Below are 22070 nucleotides of genomic sequence, written 5' to 3' on the forward strand. Positions count from 1 at the left end.
CTAAATATACAATAAAATGGATGTCTAGAAGGCTTAGATATCACGGTAAATATTCATTGGGTTTCTATGGTCTAATCAATAGGTCTGTAGTATTATTGATTACACAACAGCTTGTATTTCTTAGGCGCCTCTCACTATCACACTATTATTGGTAACATAATGACCTTTTCTATGATTTGTATCAATCAATACTCATTAATATCAGGCCCGTAGCCAGCCTGCTGAAACTTGTGCTTCTTTTTTTCTCAAAAAGTGGATCTTTTTGCAGTTATTCGCCACATTTCCTATTTAACTATGAGGTTTAAATACCACATTTAAAGCATTGTTATCAGCTGTATTAGCTTGGACGGTCATCATAACCTCACTTCTTGATGTACCAAATATTTGCTTAAAATGTAGATATGAATATACTTTAGAATGAATAAATGTTTATTTTTAAAATACAAGTTCATTACATCATACATCATTAAAAAATAATACAAATCTGTTCAGTTTTTCAATTAAAAACTGTAGCCTGTTGTCATTTATTAGGCAAGTAACAAACTGGCCAGCACATTTAACTGTCCTCAGTCAGAACTTGGCCATTTGAATAAAATAAATAATAATAATAATAATAATAATAATAATAATTATTATTATTATTATTATTATTATTATTATTATCATTATTAGTATTATCATTATTATTATTATTGTTATTATTATTATTATTATTATTATAAATAAAAACAATAATAATAATAATTATTATATTAATAATAATAATTATAATTATTATAATTATTATTATAATTGTAATGATATTAATCATAATTATAATTATAATTATTATTATTATTATTATTATACTTATTGTTATAATTATATAATAATAATAATATTAATAAAAATAATAATTATTATTAGTATTATTATTATAAAAATAATTTAGATCCTTATGATTTTCCTTGTAAAAAGTCATGGATTATTATTAGTATTATTATATAATAAAAACAATAATAATAACTATTATTATTATTGTAATGATATGAATAATTATTAGAATAATATTAATTATTATTATACTTATTATTATAATTATATTATAATTATAATAATAAAAAATAATAATAATTATTATTATTACTATTATTATAATTATATAATAATAATAATAATAATAATAAAAATAATTATTATTATTAGTATTATTATTATAAGAATAATTTAGAGCTTCATAATTTTCCTTGTAAAAAAGTCATGTATTATTATTATTATTATTATTATTATTATTATTATTATTATTATTATTATAAAAAATAATAATAATTATTATTATTATTATAATAGTAATAATAATTATAATAATAATAATTATTATTATTATTGTAATGATATTAATAATAATTATAATAATTATTATTATTATTATACTTATTGTTATAATTATATAATAATAATAATATTAATAAAAATAATAATTATTATTAGTATTATTATTATAAGAATAATTTAGAGCTTCATGATTTTCCTTGTAAAAAAAGTCATGGATAACAACAACATCCAAATTAGAATTTAAATGAACTGTAATATGGCTTTTGGTGCTTCACAACTTTTATTGATCCATTTTTCTTTCAAAAATAAGTCCAAGATTCAGAATAAGAGTTACTTGTAAAAATGTTTTCTCTATTTACAAACAAAAAAGGGGCGTCATGGTGGCGCAGTGTATAGCACTGTGTGGAGTTTGCATGTTCTCCCTGTGTTCATGTGGGTGTCCTGGGTGCTCCATTTTCCCCCACAGTCTAAACACATGCGCTTTAGGTGAACTGAATAAGCTAAAATGGCCGTAGTGTATGTGTTTCCCAGTGATGGGTTGCGGCTGGAAGGGCATATGCTGATAAAGCATATGCTGAATAAGTTGGTGGTTCATTCCGCTGTGGCGTTTCCCTGATTAATAAAGATACTAAGCTGAAAAGAAAATGAATGAATGAAATACAATAATGTAGAGCTTTGTGATTTTTCTTGTAAAACAAAAAGTACATTTTGAAAAATCATGAATAACAACAACCAAATTAGTATTCAAATTAATGGTAATATGGACCGCTTTTATTAACCTTATTGATCCATTTTTGTTTCAAGAATAAGTCCAAGATTAAGAATAAAAGTTACTTGTAAAATGTTTTCTTTATTTAAAAACAAAACAGTAGCAAAAGATGACTTCAATTGGTCTTAAAGCTTTTAACAATGTTTTTTTTCCCAGAAATTATGACGGCATAGCAGACAAATTAGGATAAATAAGCTCATGTATGGGACAAATTCTGGACCTGTCAGTGAGGGGTGGGTCTCTCAAACTACCGGAAGCCCCCCTGGCTACAGGACTGAGTATGTATTCAAAATGTTACCTATTCCAATTAGTACTTAAAGTATACTCACTAATATATATATATATATATATATATATATATATATATATATATATATATATATATATATATATATATATATATATATATATATATATATATATATATATATATATATTTATATACACACACACACACACACACACACACATGTATATATATATATATATATATATATATATATATATATATATATATATATATATATATGTATATATATATATATATATATATATATATATATATATATATATATATATATATATATATATATATATATATATATATATTTAAAATTGTTGAGTTCTTACATTCAAGTGAGATACTCTCAGTGTGTGTAGTATTGCTGTAAAAAGTTTCTTGCACAGACTCATCGTTTGCACATCATGTATTGCAGGCCTGTAGCCAGAGGGGATTCAGATGGTTCAAAAGACCCACTCCTCAATGACAAAGGTCCAGAATTTGTCCCATACATGAGCTCACTTGTATTATTTTGACTGCTATGCCATCATAAATAGTCAAATTGATCCATTGAAAAAGGCTTTAAAACCAAGCAGAATCCTAAATTAAAATTAATGTGAAAACTAATTTGGCTATTTTTGTTGTCCATGAATTTTCAATCAAATCAAATGTACTTTTTTTTACAAGAGAGGCTAGGAAATAGTGAAGCTCTTATATTATTATTATTATGTTTTAATCTTGTATTATTCAAATAGCCAAATTCTGACTGACAGTTGAATGTTCTGGCCAGTTTGTAGGCTGACGCTATTTATTATCAAGTATTTATTAATTTTTCTTTACTCTATATCTTTAGGAAATATTTTGGTACATTAAATGTGTCATTATGATGACGATCTAACAAGCTAACCCAGCTAAAATGGTGCTTAAAATCTCACTAAAATACAGTATTTAAATCCCATACATTGTAAATGAGGTGAATGACTCAAAAAAAGGTCAACAAAAAGAACCACCCCTTTCAGGAGGCTTGCTACGGGCCTGTATTAGCCTACATTTGTTTCGTCCGCATTTGTTTTGCCTTTAAAAGTGCTGATAGCCACTGATCTGGATTTGATTAATCACCACCAACAACTGCTTCTGCTAAAAATAAAAATGTTCCACTGAAGAAAGTGTACCTACCTCTATCTTGCATGGCCCGAGGGTGAGTAAATTACCAGCACATTGCCTTTCTTTCTGTTAAAGTGCACTGTCCCTTTAAGAAGCTACAGTAACAAGTGTGAACTTATAATGTCTAACACTTGTACACATCAAACTTGACACTAATTGGATTACTTACAACTGAAAAGGGAATGAATATGACAGAAAAAGCACGCAATAAACGTTCGTGTGTGTGTGTGACTCGCGTTTGGATGTGTGGAAAGCCCCTTATGCCATCTTTGTTTGTGTCCTCAGAGTGTTGAACATGCACCTGCTACCGTAGTAGTGAGTAAAACACTAAGGGAGGCAGTGCTTTATTAACTCGTTGTTGCATAACATCCAATTTAAGCACGGGTGGCGCAGATGGGGCTCCGCAGGTGGGGCTGGTCGGTCAGCATCCCGATTGGGGAACGAGTCCGTGTTCCCAGCGGTCTCCACCCGCCCCACCTCATCCTCCCGACTCGCACGCACAACCAGAGGCCTCTACGGACCCGTGAGGAGGAACCAAGCGATAAAAGAGCGAAATCGGATGGTGGAGAGACCGTAAATCAGTCCCATCCCGCAGTAAGGCTCTGTGTGTTCACTCATTGCGTACGCCACTCACGCCTCTCCAAAACGGAGGAGTTGCGTGTCAAAATGGCGACTTCTAGCGGTCGGATTGGGCCATTACAAGCAGAACTAACCATACAGAAATGAAAATAAGGTTTGTAGATGTTAGTATCACAGCAAGAAGGTCACTGGGTTGAGCCTCGGCTGGGTCAGTTAGCATATCTGTGTGGAGTTTGTATGTTCTCACCCATGTTCTCCAGGTGCTCCGGTTTCCCCCCACAAGGGAAATTTTCCAAAGACATGCAGGTGAATTGGGTAAGCTAAATTGTCGCTAGTGTGTGTGTGTGGATAGAAGTGCATGGGTGTTTCCCAGTGATGAGTTGCAGCTGGATATGTAAAAACATATGCTGGATAAGTTGGCGGTTCATTCCACTGTGGCGACCCAGAATTAAAAAAGAGACTAAGCCAAAAAGAAAATGAATGAATGAGATGTTAGCAGGGGCGGATTTAACCAATAAGCAAGTGACCGCTTATGGGCCCAGAAATCTGAGGGCCCCCAAATTATTATATATAAATTACCTAAATTATATATGAAACATAATTTTTTATCATATTTTGTATGATGAGTGTCTAAAAAAACAAGTTTAATGTTTATTACATCGCGAATGCGCAATGTGTCCCCCACCCTCAATCATGGAGCAGTCCAGCAGTCAAATTAGGTAAAGATTTAGTTTTAAAAACAAAAGTGTATCTATCATTTTTAGTTGTGAATCCATTAAAAAAACAAACAAACAATCATTTAAAAAGTTTTACAAGATGCTTTATGTGTTGTTATTATTATTTTGCATTAAGACAAAATGTTAAAAAATGAAATTGAGTGATAAAAGAATAAAAACAGCTAAAAAAAATCCATTAAAAGTAAATTAAAGAACAAAAGGTGAATTTTAGTACTTCGGGCCCCATGGCCGGAATTGCTTAGGGTCCCCAAATCACTAAATCCGCCCCTGAGTATCAGTATGTTAGTTTTAAAGGTATATATCTATAAGCCAGTGTGCTATAAAAACAGATGTAAACATCTAAAGCTTGCAGTTTCCCACCTTATTGGATCAATGTTTTTTTCCATGACACCTTATTCAGTTTCTCCTCAAACTATGACCAATCAAATGCTCGCGAGTGTCTGACACGCCCCCGCCCCATTGAAGACGCGAAGTGGAATCTTCAACATTTATTTTTAATAATATTTATAAAAATATTTTTATACTTTTCAGTGATAAAAGCTGTTTTTAATTAATTTAAAGCTAAAATAAATATATATTTTTTCATGTTTATTTAATTTTTTAATTTCATTGAAAATTTTTACAATATATAAATTACTCTGTAAAAAATATGTGAACAATTAGTCCTGACAGCATATGTTTTAGTTGATTGTAACGTATTAAACTAAGTTAATCATGTTCTAACTTTATTTTATTTTATGCAGGCAGTTTTAAGTCAGTTTAACATAATATAAGTTCAATGAACTCAGTAAGGTGATTTGATTTAGCTTAAAAATTTAAAGCAACCAGGATTTTTTTACAGTGTAGGTGTTTAAACACAGCTTAAACAATACAAATTTGCCTGCCTAATAAATAAATAAATAAATAAATAAATACAATAGTAATTATTAAAATGTATTTTATGTAAATTAAAGTTGAATTTTATTGCTCGATTTTTCCTTTTAATGCTGATTTTTTTTCAGCATTAAAAACGTTTATTCACTATATTTTTACATGGATATAAGTAAATCTGCAACTGAGGGATGTTGACAACAGGATTGGGGATCTAAATACAGGTTTATTCAAGAAAGTTGTCACACAAACAATGGTCAGAGCAGGAGCAAACATGCAGGGAATTCAAGAGCGTAGTCAGAAACAGGCGAATAGTCAGTTCCAGGGGCAAGCTACGTAAACAAATAAACAAAGCAAGGGTCAAACACGGCTAGGCTAGACTAGAAACCCTGTCGTAATGTTTCAAGGTTGGTACCAAACAAGACTCAGCAATGTCTGTGTTTGTGTGCTGTTTATATAGTCTGTGTAATCAGCTCTTGAGCAGCTCCCAGCTGAGTGTAATCAAAGGAGAACTGGAACAGGTGTGAGTGTGTGGTGCATGACAGGATCTGTGGTTCCTTTGATGGCAGATTTGTAGTTCTCCAGCGATCTGTATGGACTAGATCATTTATTTGAAGTATTTATTTTAAATAAAGAAATATTTTCACACTTTTAACAACGTCCGTCACTTTTGATTTGTTTGTGTTCTTGCCGAGTATTTATTTTTTTATTAATATATATATATATATATATATATATATATATATATATATATATATATATATATATATATATATATATATATATATATATGTATACAGTATATATACATACAGTGTATATATATATATATATATATATATATATATATATATATATATATATATATATACATACAGTATATATATATATATATATATATATATATATATATATATATATATATATATATATATATATATATACAGTATATATATATATATATATATATATAAATATATACATATATATATATATATATATATATATATATATATATATATATATATATATATATAAAAATTGAATATATTTTAAATGAGCAAATGACAGGTGCAATATTTTAAATGTGTACAAATACATTTATTTGCATTTTCCTTTAGACTTGTCAGGTTATTAAAAACAATCACGCACAAGTATTGTTGCGCATATTCCAACACAAATGTTACACTTCTGTCAATTTCCCAAACGTCAGTGTACTGACACATCCGCTTGAGCGTGTAATTTTTGATTTGCTGGCTGTAACCTTGAGGCCTGCAGTGTAATTAAGAGATCTGCACTAATCGTCTTGTACTAAAAGTCTTGTCCTTCCAAACGAGTGACTTCTGAAATGGAGATGCCACTTAGTTTTTCTGCCTTTCTCTCAGTGTGCGGATCATTTATGCAGTACGCAGTGGAGAAAAACAGCAGGTGACCTTCTCCGAACATCACTGGTGGCGACAGAAATGAGTTTTCAGTCAATTCCAGACCTGCACACGCCACAGGCCTCTCTGACATACAGCATAAGCTTCATTCATCTTTAATGCTGGTTTTTTTTATCATAATGATTTTAAGAGCTGCCCACCTACTGACTCAGTTCATCTGGAAAGTGGTTGTGTAGATGTTAAGACAGATAGTCGTTCACAATTGAAATAGTTAACCCTTGGTCATTTTAATCCCAGAGTAACATATATTACACTGGGTTTATCATTTATGCTGCGTACACTTTAAAAATGCTGTGTTGTCATAACCCAACATTGGGTCAAATAATGGACAAACACATTGGTTTAATTGTTTTTTCAATTAAGTTTAAGTGAAGTTTAATTTTAAACTAATTTCGAGAGGAGCATGTGCTCATGATTGACCCAGCTGGTTTACATTAGCTAATTATGATCCTCCAATCAAAGGATCCCAAATCACTATATATATCCTCATTTCCTTTCTACAACTATCTTCGTTTGGAAGAAACCCCCCTCCTCCCCTTCTTCCTCCTTTATCCAGAATGGGTGGCACGGTGGCCCAGTGACTAGCACTGTTGCCTCACAGCAAGAATACCAATGGTGTTGAGTCCTCGCTAAGCCATCTGGTATTTCTGTGTGGAGTTTGCATGTTCTCCCCGTGTCCGCGTGGGTTTCCCCCGGGTTCCCCGGTTTCCTCCCACCATCCAAATGTGCTCTATATTATAGATAAGACAAGCCTAAACCTTTTTTATAATGTCTTACTTTCAGGAAGTTCGCCTTGGCCTCAGCAGCGGGGGAGTTTGAGATAGACCTGAGCTCAATCTCCACTCGCCCTGCAAAAGGGGGGGAGCCCTGGGCTCGAGGATCCCTTGAGCTCAGGGCTCTCTCTCGGGACAGCACGCCAAACAAGCCATGTATAAATCATGAGCTAAGTGTGAACTCTTGAAAGGGGTTGTCCAAATTTGACCTAACTTTGAGTTAAGCTAACGACTACCCAGCATTTTTTTTAGTGTATTCATAAACTGCATTTTGCACTTTACGCCAAACATCACATGGAAAAAAAACTAACAAAATAACTGCTCACATTGAATATCTGTCGGAAAGCAGCTTTAAATGAGAGCAATATTGTTGGACTTTTAATGTAATCAATCAGTCCAAAAATGCTGGGTTGTTTCAACCTAAATCTGAATAATATATGGACTTTATACACTCACAGGCCACTTTATTAGGTATAACTACTCGTTAACACTCATTTCTAATCAGCCAATCACATGGCTGCAGACATGGTCAAGACGATCTGCTGCAGTTCAAACCGAGCATCAGAATAGGGAAGAGAGGTGATTTAAGTAACTTTGAACATGGCATGGTTTTTGTTGCCAGACGGGCTGGTCTGAGTATTTCAGAAACTGCTGATCTACTGGGATTTTCACGCACAATCATCTCTAGGATTTACAAAGAATGGAAAAGAGAAAATATCCAGCGAGCGGCAGTTCTGTGGGCGCAAATGCCTTGTTGAGGTTTAGAGGATAATGGCCAGACTGGTTCCAGCTGAGAAAGGCAACAGTAACTCAAATAAGCACTCGTTACAACCGAGGTCTGCAGAAGAGTATCTCTGAACACACAACACGTCCAACCTTAAAGCGGATGGGCTACAGCAGCAGAAGACCACACCGGGTTCCACTCCTGTCAGCTAAGAACAGAAAACTGAGGCTACAATTCGCACAGGCTCAGCAAAATTGGACAGTAGATAATTGGAAAAATGTTGCCAGGTTTGATGAGTTTCGATTTCTGCTGCGACATTCGGGTGGTAAGGTCAGAATTTGACATCAACAACATGAAGGCATGGATACATCCTGCCTTGTATCAAACGGTTTAGGCCGGTGGTGGTGGTGTAATGGTGTGAATGCCTACCCGAGTATTGTTGCTGATCATGTCCCTTCTGATGGCTACTTCCAGCAGGATAACGTGCCATGTCATTAAGCGTGAATCATCTCAGACTGGTTTCTTGAACATGACAATGAGTTCACTGTACTCAACCAGATCTCAATCCAATAGAGCAGCTTTGGGATGTGGTGGAACAGGAGATTCACATTATGGATGTGCAGCCGATGATGCAGCAACTGGGTGATGCTATCATGTCAACATGGACCAAAATCTCTGAGGAATATTTCCAGTATCTTGTTGTATCTATGCCACGAAGAATTAAGGCAGTTCTGAAAGCAAACGTAGGTCTAACCAAGTACTAGTGACTTGTACCTAATAAAATGCCCGGTGGGTGTGTATGGGATCAATTAATAGGGTATATGGCGAGCTAGTGCTGTTCCCATACTGATAAACTTCCGGCGACCTGTTATTGTGTATTTTTTTCCAATTTATACGGTTAAACTTTGGCATTCATTTGACTGCTCAAGCGTTAAACCAGACAAAAAGCCGTCCATTGAATATACTGGGGTAAAATAAATGCTTATATTACGAAGACATGGCGGGGGGAAATGTAATGTAATGCAGTGCTTCTTGTACAACCTGAGACCCTCTTTATATCGGATATCACTCAGCCTTTGGAGATAGCTGATTTTTAAAGAAAACAGACCTTAAATGCGCCAATTTTTGCATTGGCATACAGCTGACCGGAAGCGCTTAACCCAGGTTGCTAGAAAATTCAAAGTCGTATTAGCATGCTTCACCGTATTAACACATGCGAATAAACAGAAAGTAAACAACTACAAGCTGTGTATATTTTTTTGTCCTACATAACCCGAACCAGAAACAATGTGACAGAATATGGAAGTTTCTTGTATATATTTCTGGGTTAATGTCCTCATTTGCTGGATAAGTTGGTGGTTCATTCCGCTGTGGTGACCCCAGATTAATAAAGGGACTAAGCCGAAAAGAAAATGAATGAATGAATCTTTTAAGAGAATGTTCTGGGAACTAAAACAAAACTACCCGCCGAAAACAGTAAACAGTAATGCAACATTGCTTGGTAATATTCCCAGGACATGAAGAGAACTGAAAATTTCCAGCTGAATATACAGAGAAGTTTAAGAGTTGCTAAGGTAAATGATAGTGTGACGTCGCAAAAGGAGGTAAGTTAAGAAAGTAAGATGACAGCGGTTTTGTTTGGCTCAGGTAATCAACAAGGGCCGATTAGAGTTATTAAAAGCAAATGAGAGTTATCTAACTGCACGGGACGACGAATAAATCTAGCAAATTTACCCTCAGGGCCCTCGGTGAACAGAGCACAGATAATAATGCTCTTATATAACCTTTACGGCCGTCTGTTACGTCTTTAATAAGACTGCCGTAAGGATGACTTGATGCTCAATGAAGTGTGTCCGGATGGCATGTGCTGCTCCACGGCGACCTTGTCATTTGAGTGTGTATATAGTGGAGGTAAATGTGTGTGTGTGTGTGTGTGTGTGTGTGTGTGTGTGTGTGTGTGCCCTGCAGAAAGCCCATCGTTTTTGTTCTTATTTCATAAACCAAAGTGAGTTTGATTTTAGAATCCTCATATGGCGTAAAATATGAATACATAATATTCAATAGTGGTACTGTCTTATTACTATCTTATTAAAATATTGTGTCAGCTCTTAGATCTTACAAATTTTTTGTCAGCTTTAAATTGTGCTTTTTTCATAATAGATTTAAAGATGTTTGTAGGTTATAGTAAGGTAACCCCAGGGACAAAATACAATATCAGAAGTTCTAATGGTTTCCAGAAATACAATTAAAAACATTACACATCATCAAACTGTATGCATCAAAATCAGTCCATGCTTTTAATGGGTTTAAGTGTGTTTAAGGCAGGGGTTTTCAAAGTGTGAGGCGCGCTTCCCCTGGGGGGCGCCAGAGCATGTCAGGGGAGGCGCGGGAAGAAATATAATATAATAAAAATATAATTATTAAGTTTAATTATTATTATATGTATTTTTTATTATATTTAAACGTTTTAATTAAACAAAGCAAAAAAAATTATACGTCAAATATAAGAAAACCTTTTTTACCCAAAAGGCCATAGCTGTGAATTCGCTTCTGTTTGGCAAGCCCGCCAATACAGGTATATGCCTGCCCGGTTTCTGAGACCCCCCCGATTTAAAGCTGTAATGAAGTTTACGGCCCTTTGGCCGCCGGGAAGAACCAACGCAGTTTTAAAATTATTTATTAATAACAGTGACGGCAGCTCCTCACGGAGGCTGCCGTCTAAACCAAAACAAACGGACGGCAGCTCCGTCAAACTGAAAGCAAAAGTAAAATATGTCCGGGCCCGGTGCTCTCTCGGCTTCCTCTGCCCTCGTTCCTCCTTTTATGATCCAGAGCTCCTTCCGTGGGATCCGAGGCAGGTGCGCACCGCAGGTGTATCCACTTACGCGGTGGCCTCACTCCGTTCCCACGGCTCTCGGCCACGCCCCCTCACCACAAAAGCCTTCAAGTTCAGGGCTTAAACCCAAAAGGTGATCAGTATTTGAGTTTAGGATTTACGTGGACAGGACCAGCTGATGAACCACAACCTTTATGTGTGGTTTGTCAAAATATTTTGGCTAATGACAGCATGAGACCCGCTAAACTTCGACTGTTTTGACTGGGATGGACAGTTCTTGGATCTGTTCTATTCATATTGAACCATCATCCTAGTTTTAAAAACGTTATATTAAAATACTTGTTATTACTTTAAATAATTGCACTTTTTATGCAAATGATGATAAAAGTGAGTTAACAGTCTGACATCTGTCTGTGTCTTTATATATACTGTATGTGTGTATATATATATGTGTGTGTGTGTGTGTGTGTGTGTGTGTGTGTGTGCGTGTTTGGGAGGAGGGGGGCGCCAATGGATAAGTTGTGTCAAAAGGGAGGCCCACTGTCTTAGACTTTGAAAAACCCTGGTTTAAGGTGACGCGATGGCGCAGTAGGTAGTGCTGCCGTCTCACAGCAAGAAGGACGCTGGTTCGAGCCTCGGTTGGGTCAGTTGTCGTTTCTGTGTGGAGTTTGCATGTTCTCCCCGCGTTGTCGTGGGTTTCCTCCAAGTGCTCCGGTTTCCCCCACAGAACAAATACATGCGCTATAGGTGAATTGAATAAGCTAAATTGACTGTAGTGTTTTCCCAGAGATGGGTTGCGGCTGGAAGGGCATCCGCTTCGTAAAAACTTGCTGGATAAGTTGGCGGTTCATTCTACTGTGGCGACCCCGGATTAATAAAGGAACTAAGCTGACAAGAAAATGAATGAATGAATGAATGAATGGCTGTAGTGTATGAGTTGTTTCCCAGTATTGGGTTGCAGCTGGAAGGGCATGCGCTGTGTATAACTTATGCTGGATGAGATGGCGGTTCATTCCGCTGTGGAAACCCTGATGAATAAAGGGACTAAGCTGAAGGAAAATGAATGAATAGTGTGTTTTATGACATTTTCTATTAGCGTTTCCTTTGCGTTTACAGCTTTTAGCATGTCAACAATAGAAGGCAAAGAAAATTACCAGTAGACACCCAAAGATCCAATAAAGCAAGTGCAATTTGTAATAAATACATTCAAATACTTACAAAGTCTATGATGATTTCTAAGGGCGATGCGGTGGCGCAGTAGATAGTGCTCTCGCCTAAAAGCAAGAAGGTTGTTGGTTCGAATCTCGGCTGGGTCGGTTTGCATTTCTGTGTGGAGTTTGCATGTTCTCCCTGCGTTCGCGTGGGTTTCCTCCAGGTGCTTCGGTTTCCCCCACAGTTCACAGACATGTGGTACAGGTGAATTGGGTAGTATGGATGTTTCCCAGAGATGGGTTGCAGCTGGAAGGGCATCTGCTGCATAAAACATGTGGTGGATGTCACGTTTTAGCGTGATCAAAAACAATAAACAAAAGGGTGCGGATCCAAGTGCAGATTATTTATTTACAGTGCAGCCAACAAGGTGATTATACAAAGTAACAAATAAACGACAAAACCAGAAACTAAATCAGAGACGAGGCTCAGGAAAAACAAACTCAAACAACTAAACTAATTAGAAAACAGACTAGACAAATGACACACGAACTGGGCTAATGCAAAAAAATACAAGAACAGGATCAGAATAACAAACTGGGACTCTTAGACTTACTCGATTTCTCAGACAAGGAAGACAAACGACGCGATAACAAACAGTGGTGAAATGGTTGAATATATAGTCCAGATAATCAACGGTAACACAAAACAGATGAGATGACGGGTCAGTGTAAGTGTTCCGGTGTATGCGCGTGGGATGTATGAGAATGTAGTTTTTCCTGGGGCACTGTAGCGCCTACAAAGTCCTAGAGCACTACAGCGCCCTCAGGTGGTCACAGACGGATGTGACAGTGGATAAGTTGGCGGTTCTTTCCCCTGTGGCGACCCCAAATTAAAAAAGCTAAGCTGAAAAGAAAATGAATGAATAGTTGAATGATGGCTTCTATTGTTTCCCAGCAGGCACCGGACCTAACACAGAAAAAAATTGACATTGGATTCCAACTTTGAATTTTGGTTGTATATGAAAAATCGCAAACCAGGCACATTACGAAAACATATCGCTATATATATTTCTGGAGAGTGCCAAATACTTCCCAGGAGGTATGTTTTTCGCAGTTTTTGTTTTCACCTATGTGTACGCTATTTGAGATCTCAAATTTCTCTCGCGAGTGGCATCACCACCAGAGGCCGCTGTCGACTGACTGACTGACTGAGCAATCGACTGACCCATCTTCCTCTTTCCATAAACAAAACCAATAGTGTTTTCGAAAGCACCAATTGACCAGTTAGCGTCTTGTTTGTGGCACATTAGTATATGTGAGGGGGCAAACTTTTCGAGATGGGTGGTGACCATGGTGGCCATTTTGAAGTCTGCCATCAAGTCCGAGCATTCCTAGATGAACAGTTTCCTGAAAAGTGGATTGGTCGTCATAGACCAGTTGAATGGCCCCCAAGGTCTCCCGACCTGACCCCCTTGGTCTTTTATCTTTGTGGTCATCTGAAGGCAATTGTCTATGGTGTGAAGATACAAGATGTGCAGCACCTGAAACTACGGATACTGGAAGCCTGTGCTGGCATTTCTCCTGCGGTGTTGCTATCAGTGTGTGAAGAGTGCGAGAAGAGGCTTGCATTGACAATCCAACACAATGGGCAGCACATTGAACACATTTTATAAGTGGTCAGAAACTTGTAAATAACTCATATAAGAAGAAAGTAACGTTAAAACCAAGCACACCATTGTTTTTCTTGTGAAATTCCCAATAAGTTTGATGTGTCACATGACCCTCTTCCTAATGAAAAAAACAAAAGTTGGATCCAAGATGGCCGACTTCAAAATGGCCACAATGGTCAACACCCATCTTGAAAAGTTTGCCCTCTCACATATACTAATGTGCCACAAACAGGACATTAATATGACCAACCATTCCCATTTTATTAAGGTGCATCACTATAAATGGCCCTCCCTGTACAGTAAAACTTTCTTTGACATAAATGACTGCCATGCAAATGTTCTCTAGATAATTCACAACACAATTTCAGCATCTGCCTGCAGTCTTGTGTGTTGATCCAAAAAGGATTGACATGATACACCTCCCGTCCCAGTAATTACCCATAATTTATTCTGCTCATTTCATGCAAAAGTCAGCATTTACATGAGGTCAATTAAAAATGTAGCATACACACACACACACACACACACACACACACACAGATTTTAAAGTAATAAGCTTTCCATATGAAGATTAATGGTGTATTGCCCCCGCTGATGGAGCTGTCTGTGATATTTGAGTTTATTTTCCACAACCTTATTCAATAATGTGAAATGTCAGAACTTCACATGTATGTGCCGCCGGGCGAGCTGTTAATGACTGTGAGCGTGATGCATGAGGCTCATTACTGTAATCTCTGTAAGGTGTCCAATGGCTTTGTGTCTTCGCTCTTTATCACGTTCTTAACAATGCAGCGTCACACAATAACATAAGAAGCCAGATAGAGAATATCAGAGGCGTCCATGCAGAAATCACTGCTAGAGTGTTCTGGAAGGTTGCCATTAGCAGCTCGGGCAGGGCGTATGGTATTTTAAAGCGTCCTAATATTGTGCTGGAATCTCTAAAACTGCATGTAGGGTAGGGATGTGCTATTTGGGGAAAATATCTAATTGAGATTTTTTTGATGGATGTTGTGATTGCGATTTGATTTACGATTTAATTCAAGCTTCAAGCTGATTTTAATTTAATTCAAGCTTCAGCTCAATAATCCGAGGCAACAATTCTGCGACAGCTCTTAAAAATTACCTGTTTTTGTTCAGTGTTTGTGACTTTGAATCCAAAATATTGCCATATTACAAATGCTGTTTTCCTTTATATCAATTAGTCTATCAGACGCCATCATCTCTGACCACATCTCTAGAACTGCTCGATCTTGCGGATTCGCACTCTATAACATCAGAAAGGTCCGACCTTTCCTATCTGAACATGCAGCTCAACTCCTTGTTTAAGCTCTTGTTCTCTCAAGATTGGACTATTGCAACTCTCTACTATCCGGGCTTCCAGTCAACTCTATCAAACCTCTTCAGCTGCTCCAGAACGCAGCAGCACGAGTGGTCTTTAATGAACCTAAAAGAGCACATGTCACTCCGCTGCTCATCCGTTTTCACTGGCTGCCAGTTGCTGCTCGCATCAAATTCAAAGCTCTGATGTTTGCTTGCAAAGCGACTTCTGGCTTTGCTCCTTCTTATCTGCTCTCACTTCTGCAGATTTATGTGCCCTCCAGAAACTTGCGTTCTGTGAATGAACGTCGCCTCGTGGTTCCATCACAAAGAGGGAAGAAATCACTTTCCCGAACTCTCGCATTCAATCTGCCCAGTTGGTGGAATGAACTCCCTAACTGCATCAGAACGGCAGAGTCACTCGCTGTCTTCAAGAAACGACTAAAAACTCAACTATTTAGTCTCCACTTTCCTTCCTAATCTGCTATTGCCTCTTTGGTTCTACCGCTAACTGTATTACAAAAAAAATAAAATACTAATGTTTTGCTTCTTACACTTTACATACCTGAAACTTGCCTATAGCACTTATTCATTGTTGCTCTTATAGTTGTGTAAATTGCTTCCTTGTCCTCATTTGTAAGTCGCTTTGGATAAAAGCGTCTGCTAAATGACTAAATGTAAATGTAAATCCCACTTGTCAGCGCTTTCCTGTTTGTTTACTTTTTCTTTATTTATCGTGGGCGTAGTTCAGTTGTGCAATTCTGATTGGGCAGAATGAAAGTGTGCTCAATCAATTGTATAGTTATAAAGCCCCGGTCAGATCACACGATTTCGGCATGATTTCCTTGACGTAGGGTGTCGTAGGCAGTCGTAAATGACAAACGGACATCGTGATACAAGATTCAATTGTTTCTTCTTAATGTGGCATAGTTCACGACAATCGATCCCATTTCTGCGATGCCTTACAACATCATTGCAGAAAGTCTAGCATGTTTAATTCGTGAAGCATAGCAGACGGGGTTTTGAAGATGTTATTCGTTATTTTTGATTACATTTATATGTTATACTGCAGCCTCTTGCAATTAACTAATCGCAATGTTTCAAATTGAGATTGCGATTCAATTTCGATCAATCGCACAGCCCCAATGTAAGGTCACAAATCATTGTAATTTTCCTAGAATAAGCACCTCCCCCTTCCATTAAGCCAACTCTGATCTGATTGGTCAAGCTGGCCAATTTAATTTAATTGAATGTACAGTTGCTTTTACAATGTAGATAGTGTCAAAGCAGCTTAGAAGATTATAGAGATTTGAAACCATTTTCAGAGTTTAAATTCAGTTCTGTTTAGTTCTTAAGAGCAAATCCATCAATGCGCAGCTCTTCAGGTCCCAAACCATGCAAGCCAGTTGCGATAGCGGCGAGGCGAAAACTTCAAATTGTGGGGGGCATTTGGGCGAGTACATACATTTTTACAGTTTTCACTGCACAATCCTCACGGCGGGCACGAATTTAGCAGACATTTATGCAGGATGCATCTTTGCACCTATTAAAACACCAAACGCAGCACTCAGGAACAGTTAAACAGTTGTTATGTGAACTTGAAGTAAAAAAAAGCCACAATGCTTGCCCCGCCTTAGTGCTTTTCTTATTGGCCCACTGCTCTAGAACTGAACGCGAATGATTGGTTAATATCAGCTGTCAATCACTCATTCAATGCCTTCTGCCTTCAGATGACAGGAGCTACAACTGCGAAAATGTGAAGCGCTGAAGATGAAAGGGAAGGAAAATAACACTGACAGATTTTGTTCTAGAAAACACCTACAGTTACTAATAATGGCACATCTTGTTAGTGATCATGAGCTGAATGTTAATCCACCATCTACACTTTTCCAAGAGTGGATAAAAGACTTCCAGTGGCTTCAAGTCCGCTATGAAAATGACTAAAGCCATTCACTAAAGTCTGTGGGACGGGGTTTGCAGGTAACAGCGTTTGCTACTGAATCTACACACTTTAAGCGCGAGAGGTGCTTTATAATCCTTCAATTAAACCTCACGATGCTGTCAGCCGTGCAAGCGGCAGCTATATGTAACATTTAACACAGCTCATGAAAAGACTGTTATTGCTTTTAAGATGACACGCAAATAATAAGATATATATCAATATAAATGCGGGGCGGGGCGATGGATCGCGATGCCGGCTCGCATCGTCGAGTTTGTCAGCCATCGGCGATGGATGATGGCATCGTCTATCGGCCAAACCCTAGTTCTCACATCTATTTACATGTGAATATAGATTTATTCCACCATGCTGCGTCTGGTGTAATTCAAAATAAGAATTTCTTTAATTTGTTTTGGTATAGGCTGAAAATGGAAACATTTCTCAGAGATTACACCGTATGTGGACATTATTTGTTAGCTGCACATTCATGATGTGAACCACAAAACCCAAAGGTGCTCTAATGGATTGAGATTTGGTGACTGTGGAGTCCATTTGAGTTGAGTGAACTCACCGTGATGATCAGTAAAGCAGTTTAAGATGGTTTGACCACTGAGATATGCTGTGTTTTCCTGCCAGAAGAAGCCATCTCGAAATGGGTCCACTGTGGTCATAAAGTAATGGACATGGTCAGAAACAATCAGCATTCCAATGATGCTCAATCGGTACTAATGGGCCCAAAGTGTGCCAAGAAAACCTCCCTAACACCATTAAGCCACCACCACTCGGAACCACTCATACAAGGCAAGACGAATCCATGCTTTCACGATGTTTACACCAAATTCTGACTCGACCATCCAAATGTTGCAGCAGAAATTGAGTCTCCTAATTTCTCCAGTCTTCTATTGTTTAGTTTTGTTAAGCCTGTGAGAATTGTAGACTTTAAGTTGCGTCCCAAATGACACACAATACACTATGCAGGTATACACACAACCATGCAGTGTATGAGTTTAGTGTTGTCCCAAATGGATCTTTTACTATATGGAAAACGTATAAGATTCAACGTCGAAAAAACAGTCAACGTTTAACTGTTGCCAAATTAGCTAAATAATTTACAAAACTACCAGTCAAGAGTACAACTGCATTCATCATGGAAAGGCAGCACCTTCAGATAGTACAATATACAGTAAAATTTACAGTTGAACAGTCCAAAATAGATAAAATAATCTAAACTCGGCGTCTGATAGCTACTCCCCTTCCGCTATGTGAGCAAAACTGCGAGCGCTGAGTGCGTAAAGTGTTCAACAATCCACACTTCTGTTCATCAGTTGAACAAGGGCATCATCCAGATAGTTTTAGTGCACATATTCTTCTTAAAATGTTCAGTGTGAATCCATTACTTACACTATTTATTATATATAATGGCGTAGAGTAGTTGATAAGTATGCAATTTGGAACACATCTTTAGTTTTCAGCTTTTTTGTTGTTGTAGCTCATCTGCTTCAAGGTTTGAGATGCTCTTCTGCAGACCTTGGATGTTTATTTGAGTTATAGCCTTTCGATCATCTTGAGGTCATTCTGCTCTGTCATCTGGCATCAATAAGGCATTGTCACCCACAACACGGCTAGATATTTACTCTACTTCAGATCGTTCTCTGCAGACCTTGGAGATGATCAAGCGTGCAACCCCTAGATCATCAGCTTCTGAATTACTCAGGCCAGCACGTCTGACACCAACAAACATTTCACATTCAAAATCAGCTAAATCACCCTTTTTTATCCTCGCTTTGACCCTCAGCAGATCTTCTTTTCTACACTACTGCATGCCTAAGGCCACATACACAGGACATTTTTATAAAGAGCCCCCCTCTGGGTTCCCCGGTTTCCCCCCACCGTCCAAAAACATGCAACGTAAGTTAATTGACTACTCCAAATCGACACCATAGACATGCTCCGAGTTATCTCTTAAAGGGCCATGAAACCCCCTTGTTTCAGCAGGGTGTTTCACTTTGGAAAAAATCAGAAAAGTGGGCGTGTCCAGCTCTGTTTAGGGGGGAGTATCGGAGGAACTAAAGTGGGAGGGTGTGGGAGTGTCTATTTGGGCACGCGCGAGTTTCAGAGTCAAAATACACACACAGGAGAAAGTGATGGTGTTTAACCTACATGGACATCTGTAGTAGAATTATTTGCCAAATTATTAAATGTTGGACTTTAACTGCAGTTTGGCTCTTTCATTCAGGGAATTCATTCATGCCCCTCGCGACAAACGAGATATTTGATTCGAGGATCTGCTCTAAGCCTGTATTTTTCATGCAATGTTTGATACCGCACGGCGAATGAGAGAAAAAAAACTCTGCATTTTCCGGAAACTTAGATGCACACGGCAGGTAGCGTCAGAAAGCCGCGTGTGTTATTCCGGTCACTAAATGCGGTTAAAAACCCTACACGAGGTTAAAGTTTGGTTGTGGTCCTAACATGTTACGGTGCAATAGTTAACTTAGTTCGATACGAACAAACTGAATAAACAAAGAGCACTGGTCGCTCACTTACCAAATCTGTAGAGACAGGACAATCACCAGCAACTAGAGCCGCGTCTTTATGAAGAGAAGACTACAAGCGAATACGGATCTCAGCGTTGGCAGATGAGAACAGCTCTCAGGTAAACAATAATCCTCCTTAGACACGTAAGTTATTGTTGTTGAGCGTCGCGTACACTGTTAATCCACACGTGATCCAGCTGCGCTCATACAGAGAGAAAAAGAAAACAAAACTTAACGGCAGCAAACTATAAAAGCAACACTTCACGCTTGTTTTGCCAACACAACGTGACATCTATGTCGTGTAAACACAGTAATGAATATTAATGAAGTTGCACAATAGAGCGCACTGATTGGTTTGAACCAAGCCTTACTCATGCATTAATGAAACACACTGTAAGACGTAATAAGACTCACTCTGGTACAGACGTCCAGTCTGCACGCTGGAATACAGGCTATTATGTCATGACCGTGGCGCAGCTTCAAAAATTCGTTTCAAAGAGGAAGTACGAATTTGCTTGAAATAACGCAAAAACAACCAATTTACACTTTTTAGTGAAATATAGGTGTTCTAATAGTGTTTTTAGCAGTGTAGGACACATATACGACTGTCAACTGCTCAAAAAATGTGTTTTGGTGTTTCGTGACCCTTTAAGAGCAATCACTATCTGTTCATTAGCTACTACAGCAGGGGAGTTCTCTAGTTCCACCGGAGCTTAAACTTTCCTCTCGCCTTGCAAACCAGAGGGCGCCCCGGGCTCAAGGATCTTATGAGCTCAGGGCTCTCTCCCAGGACAGCATGCCAAACAAGCTTTATAATCAATCATCAGCTGAGTGGCTAATAATTTTGTCCTTAAAATGGTGTTTAAAAAAATTAATAACTGGTTTTATTCTAGCCCAAATAAAACAAATAAGACTTTCTCCTGAAGAAAAAATATTATCAGACATACTGTGAAAAATTCCTTGCTCTTTTAAACATCATTTGGGGGAAAAAAAAGAAAAATGGGAGTGGGGGGTGCTAATAATTCTGACTTCAACAATGAGTAGATAATGAAGTTAATGCAATTGAGTTTCTTGGTGTTGTATTGGACCATAAAATTGGTTGGAAACCGCAAATAAATAATGTGATATCAAAATGTGTAAAAACTGTAGCGTTAGTGTAAAAAAGCAAGATTTATGCATGTTTGTGTTCTCAAGCTGTTGAACAGGTGTACCTAATAAAGTGGCCGCTGAGTGTATATATACTGTATAATTTCATAAACACTGGGCTCTGATACTGTAGCAAAGGCCAAGTGTGTCTATGTGTGCGTGTATTGGATTTTCCAGTGATCTCCTCAGTCAGTACAGATGTATCTGCTTCAGCTTTCTCTCTCTCTCTCTCTATAAATATCCCTGTCTTCTCCTCTCAGAAAACCTGATTCCCATTGATTTAGTGGCCTATATACACATTACCAGTCTCTCACTCCCTCTCTCTCTCTCTCTCTCACTCTCTCTCTCTCTCCCACATCCCCCATCTGCTTCAGTGGTCATTCTTCTGTCCATCTCTTCATACAGTAGCTCTTTTTTTCTTCTACCGTCACTTATGCTAACTGCTCTCTCTCTCTCTCTCTCCGAGTGTGTGGTCGAGTAAGAGAAGGGCTAATAATAGATCAGAGGAGATGCTCAGAGAATATATGTTTAACACAAGCTTGCAGTCTGTATGTTCTTTTCTGAATGTTTAATAGAACAAAATAATAAAGGAAAAATAGCACAAAACAATAAAACTGTAAAACCGCTTTATAGGGCTGCGCAGTGTTTACCGAAAATGGCATGGTTTGCATATAGTTTTAAGGCCAAACTCCACACAGAAACGCCAACTGAGCCGAGGTTCGAACCAGCGACCCTCTTGCTGTGAGGCGACAGCACTACCTACCGCACCACCGCCTCACCCCATTAGCAAACAGTTCAGCTTATTAAGAGTAATAGCTATTA

This window comes from Danio rerio, chromosome 25, assembly GCF_049306965.1.
Source record: "Danio rerio strain Tuebingen ecotype United States chromosome 25, GRCz12tu, whole genome shotgun sequence".
Classification (NCBI taxonomy): Eukaryota; Metazoa; Chordata; class Actinopteri; order Cypriniformes; family Danionidae; genus Danio; species Danio rerio.